Genomic DNA, 5,653 nt, shown 5'->3' on the forward strand with positions numbered 1-5,653 from the left:
CAGAATTACCTTGCTTATTCCTGAACATATTCTATATATATGTCATCTGCTGCTGCTGCTGCTGCTAAGTCGCTTCAGTCCTGTATGACTCTGTGCGACCCCAGAGACGGCAGCCCACCAGGCTCCCCCGTCCCTGGGATTCTCCAGGCAAGAACACTGGAGTGGGTTGCCATTTCCTTCTCTAATGCACGAAAGTGAAAAGTGAAAGTGAAGTCGCTCAGTCGTGTCCGACCCTCAGCGACCCCATGGACTGCAGCCTAGTCTGGGTATGTCATCTGACTGCCTCCCAAATAATACACTCACCTCGTTGCCCTCCATCACCGAAGTGTTCAGAATATTGTCTGGGACACAGCACCTTAGCTACTTAAAAAGTGAATGGAGAGGGCGTGGGCCGCAGTGGGGCTGTGGGCACCCCCGGCCACAGCCCGCCTGGCCTCTGCCGCCTTGGGTGGACCCCGGGGGCCCGCCCGAGTGGGTGTCCCGCCCATGCGCGGAGCTCTGCTCGACCGGCGTCGCGGCGTCCTTGGCCGCAGGCCGGGCCTGCGCCGGCTGCGTATTCTCTGCGCTCAGAGTCTCGGCCCCCGCAGCCCGCCGCCGGCCGGACTCCGACACGGGGCTGGTTGAGACAGACCTGTGACGTGTCCCTGGCCTTCTAGTGGAGCTTCCTCAGGCGGAAACTTCTGTCTTCCTGCCTTACAGAGGAGCCCTCCCCACCAGCCAGCCCCTTCCCGGCCCACCCGGCCCCAGGATGGGCGAGTTCGGGGAGAAGTCGACAACTACATGCGGCACCGTCTGCCTCAAGTGCCTGCTCTTCACTTGCAGCTGCTGCTTCTGGCTGGCTGGTCTGGCCGTCACGGCTGTGGGCATCTGGACGCTGGCCCTCAGGCGTGACTGCATCAGCCGCTGGCTTGGGGCACCTGCCTGGCCACAGCCTGCATCCTGGTGGTGGCGGGCGCTGTCTTCACTGTGACTGGGGTTCTGGGCTGCTGTGCCACCTTCAAGGAACAGAGGAACCTGCTATGTCTGTCCTGCATCCTTCTCCTTATTAACTCTGCTGGAGATCATTGCAGGAGTCTATGTCTACTCTCAGCGGCTGAACGCAGAGCTCAAGGAGAACCTGAAGGACACCATGACCAAGGCGTACCACCAGCTGGGCCACGAGGGCGTGAGCAGCGCTGTGGGCAAGTTGCAGCAGGAGTTCCTCTGTTGTGGCAGCAACAACTCGCAGGCCTGGCAGGACAGTGAGCGAGACTGGCAGGACAGTGAGTGCATCCGCTCGGGCCAGGCAGGTGGACATGTGGTCCCCGAGAGCTGCTGCAAGACCATGGTTGCTGGCCATGGGCGGTGGGACCACGCCTCCAACATCTACAGAGTGGGGGGCAGCTGTATCACCAAGCTGGAGACCCTGATCCAGAAGAACCTGAGGATCAGCGGGGCCATGGGCCTGGGCATCGCCTGTGTGCAGGTGTCTGGCGTGCTCTTCACAAGCTGCCTGTACAAGAGCCTGAAGCTGGAGCACTGTTGACCGTGTCTGTGGGCACCAGCCCTCCATGTGCACCGTAGCTTCTCGCGATGTGGTGACTACTGACTCTCCTGACAGCCAGGCTGCTGCGGTCCAGGATGTGGCTCTGTCCCTCCTCTGCGGGGGAGACTGGGTTCTGGTGCCTAGGCCCCCCACCATGCCATCACCGGGACCTCTGGGGACCCCCAAACCCCAGAGGCAGCTTCAAGTGCCTTTAGCTGCACACCAAAGTCCCAAGGCCCCAAAGGTCAGCCCCACCTATCTGCTGGGGTAGGTGGGTGGGGGCTGGGGATTAACAAGGGTCCCCCTCCCACCGCTGTCTTTTTTGGGCTGAAGTCATGGCCTTGGGTTGCTCCCTGAGGCCTGCGCGAGTTGGACAGAAATGGGCTGGCACAGGGGGCGCCGAGCAGCAGGTGAGGAGGCCCCAAGTGCCTCCCCACAGACCCCTCGGGTATTGGGGCCTCCTCCTTAACTGGGGAACGGCTCTCCTGGCCAAGCCTCTGCCGCTGCCCCTGCTGCCCTCCCACCATGCTGACCACCATCTGCAGCCTTGTATTCACTGTTCTTTGTTGTCACTCCTCTCCCAGAGGCAGGCATCCCGCGGGTTATAGTCACTGCTGTATTCCATGCCTAGGACTGCTCCTGCTACTTGACAGGTGCTCAATAAATGTCTGTGGAATTTAAAAAAAAAAGGGGGGGGATGGATTTTATTAATGTACTTTCAAGCTGAGATCATACTATATTAATGGTTTGCAACTTGATGTTTTCACTTAATATGGTGTGACCACAGTGACTTTTCCCAGGTGGCTCAGTGGTAAGAAATCCTCCTGCCAAACAGAAGACCTGGGTTCAATCCCTGGGTCAGGAAGATCCCCTGGAGAAGGAAATGGAAACACACTCTAGTATTCTCACCTGGGAAATCCCATATGGACAGAGGAGCCTGGCAGGCTACAGTCCATAGGGTTGCAAAAGAGTTGGACACGACTTAGCAACTAAACAACGACTTTTAATGGTAGTGTGGTAGTCCATTGAATGGATATATCATCATTTTCAATTAAGTCCCTGTTATTGACTAGTTGGGACATTTCTTTTTTATTTGATTTATTTTATTGAAGTATAATTGATTTACAATATTGTATTAATTTCTGCTGTACAGCCAAATGATTCAGTTATACAATCATATACATTCTTTTTCATGTCCTTTTCCATTATGTTTTATCACAGGATATTGAATTTAGTACCCTGTAGGACCTTATTGTTTATCCATCTTATATATAACAGCTTGCATTTCCTAATCCCAACCCACCCCTCCCCCACTCCCCTTCCCCCTTTGCTAACCACAGACCTGTTTCCTTTTTTTGGGGTTGGAGGGGGGACATTTCTGATACTTGTATTTGCAAGAGATACTATAGCAACCATCCCTTGTACACACAGAGTTTTGCATCCCTCCATGACCATTTCCCTAGGATTAATTTCTAGCAGTAAAATCGTGGCATCAAAGTGGGGATCGTGTTTATACTCTTGATATATATTGCCAGACTGGCTTGAAGAACAGTTGTACCATCTCTGAGTTTGCTTTGATGACCCTTAGCATTTGGCCTTTTTAATGGAATCCTCTGAACACACAGGAAATGTCACTATCTGCTTACTTAAGGTTGAGGTCACTCAGCGAGACAGGTGATGTCTGCTGCCTACAGAAGCCCCTTCATTCCAGTGACGGGTACACCTTCGAGCACTGACAGGGCCGGCATGTGATTTGTGGGGATCCTCTAGGCTTTAAGACTAGAAGTCACCTCAGCTGGGCCTGAGGGGTTTATCATTCTGGAAACTGATGACAGCCTGCCCCAGCCAGATTCTGTCCCAACTGGATATTCCTCCTTTTGTGTCTCAAACAGACCCTGGGCTCAGCCAGCTGGCCCGTCGCTGGGCCCTGCCCACACCTGACCAAGTCTTCTGTGCCTTTGCTCACCTGCCTTCACTACACCCTCTTCCATCTGCTTCCCCACGGTCTAGGGCTGCTCCTACCCCCACCTTCTCGGAAGCCCCCAGGGAGCCCCTTCCAGCCCAGAACTGCTGTCAGTCACCCTGATGACCAACCTCTCCTCTGACATTTCATCTCACTGTGCTGTGTAGACACCTTTGTGCCTGGATAAGTTGAAATCTCCAACTGAGTGTTTTTCTCCCTCTGGGAACTGGTCCATAGTAGGGATAGTCAGGCCTGGGACTGAGCCTTGACTCTGCTTCCTACTAGCTCTGTGCCTTTGGACAATGTATTGAATCCTTCTGAGCCTCAGTTTTCCCATCTGTAAAGTGGGATTATAATAGTACCTATCTGAAAGAGTTGCCCTGAGAATCCAATCCGCATATAGTTCTTCACAGAGTGCCTGACCATGAAACAATTGCTGAAATCGATGGACAAATAGGAATTCATTTTCATTTTGTCTCTACCTCCACAGAGGCTGAACCAGTGATACGCACAACGTTAAAGGAAACATTTGTGGATGGAATGAACATATATAAACCTTCACTGTGTTTGTATTTAGCCTTACTAAACAGCATCCAGGGGGACCAGAACCAGCCATCTCAGGATCTATCTAGGGGCAAAACAAGGAAAAAGGAATCTCATCTTTAGCTGACTTCTCCCCGAGACCTGTATCCAGTGTTTCCCCTCCCCACATTATCTGATTTAATCCCCACACCAACCCCAAAGGCAGATATTTTTATGTCTCTCTGACAACAAAATCTACTCTTTTGGGACCATCTACTGTGTGCTAGACCTAGGCAAGACACTTTCTAAAAATGTGATTTCATTGAAACCCTCACAGTATCTTAGTGAGATGAGGATTGTTATTCCTAAAGATGAAATGGGGTCAGAAAATTTAAGTATACCACCCAAGGGCTCACAGGTAGTAAGAGAAGAGGATGAGACTGGATTTGGAAAAAAAAAAAAAAAGAAACAATACCCCACCCCACCCCTCAAAAAAAGCTAGAAACTTTCACTAACCATCTGACTTTTTGACATTCTCACAGAACAGAGCTCTGCATTCAGTCGGTGTTTAATAGAAAGGGGATTCCAGTTGCATGGTGATCTTGGCCCTTTTAACAGATGCTTCAAAGGGAGCGGTTTCTATTTCTGGTGGCCATTCGTGATCTCCAGGGAGGTTGCTCCCCACCTCCTCCTCTGCCATCATGATGTTCTTGTTTTTCTCTGGGCCCTATGACTCAGCACACAGCTCCAGATGGCTTCCTGCGTTTCCAGCCTTATTGGCTGGGGTGCCCAGGTCCTGGTACAGTAAACTAAAACCGAAAATCAGTTACAGCTAAGAACGGAAACTCTCTCTTCTCTGCCCTCTAATATGAAGACTGCAGGATCCACAACTCATGCTGGTTGGTCCCTCTGTGGCCTTAGCTTACATTGTTCATCCCTTCTGGCCCCAAGACACCCACACTCCACCCCAGCACATCCTTGATGCCTTAAACATGACACCCAGGGGTGAACCCAGGGGCCAGTTTCCGCCACCACCTTGGTTGATTGACCTTAGGCAATTTTCTTTGTGAGCCTCAGCGATCAGACAGGGACACTGATACTGCCTGCCTCTGAAGATTGTGGGGTTAGGGTTGCCAGACAAAATACAGAGCACCCAGTGCTATGGACTAAATCCTATATCTCACCAAAACTCGTTTGCTAAATCCTACTGCCCTAGGTGATGGTATTAGGAAGTGGGACCACTGGGAGGTACATAGGTCACACGATCAGAGGCTTCCTGAATGCCGTGAGTGGTGATGCAAGAGACCCCATGGAGCTCCCTCATCCTTCCTACCATACAAGGACCCAGGGAGAAGACAGCCATCTGTAAATCCGGAGAAGGGCTCTCTCCAGACTCCAAATCTGCTAGTGCCTTGATCTTGGACTTCTTAGCCTCCAGAACCATGAGAAATAAATGTGTGTTTTTTAAGCCACCTGGTCTGTGGTATTTTGTTATAGCAGCGCTAATGCACTAAGACACTCAATTAAAATCAAACTTCAAATAGACAGATTTTTTTTTAAAGTATAAGTATGTTCCAAATATTGCATTCAGATTTAACTGGGTAATTTGTAACTTCATTTACTAAATTTAGTAAGTCTGTGTG

General features: G+C 51.2%; 1 pseudogene; it reads left to right on the forward strand.

Annotated features, from left to right (window-relative positions):
• The first annotated feature begins 306 nt into the window (after positions 1-306).
• Positions 307-2,215, forward strand: LOC102402254 (annotated as a pseudogene).
• Positions 2,216-5,653: the final 3,438 nt, after the last annotated feature.

This window comes from Bubalus bubalis, chromosome 19, assembly GCF_019923935.1.
Source record: "Bubalus bubalis isolate 160015118507 breed Murrah chromosome 19, NDDB_SH_1, whole genome shotgun sequence".
Taxonomy (NCBI): domain Eukaryota; kingdom Metazoa; phylum Chordata; class Mammalia; order Artiodactyla; family Bovidae; genus Bubalus; species Bubalus bubalis.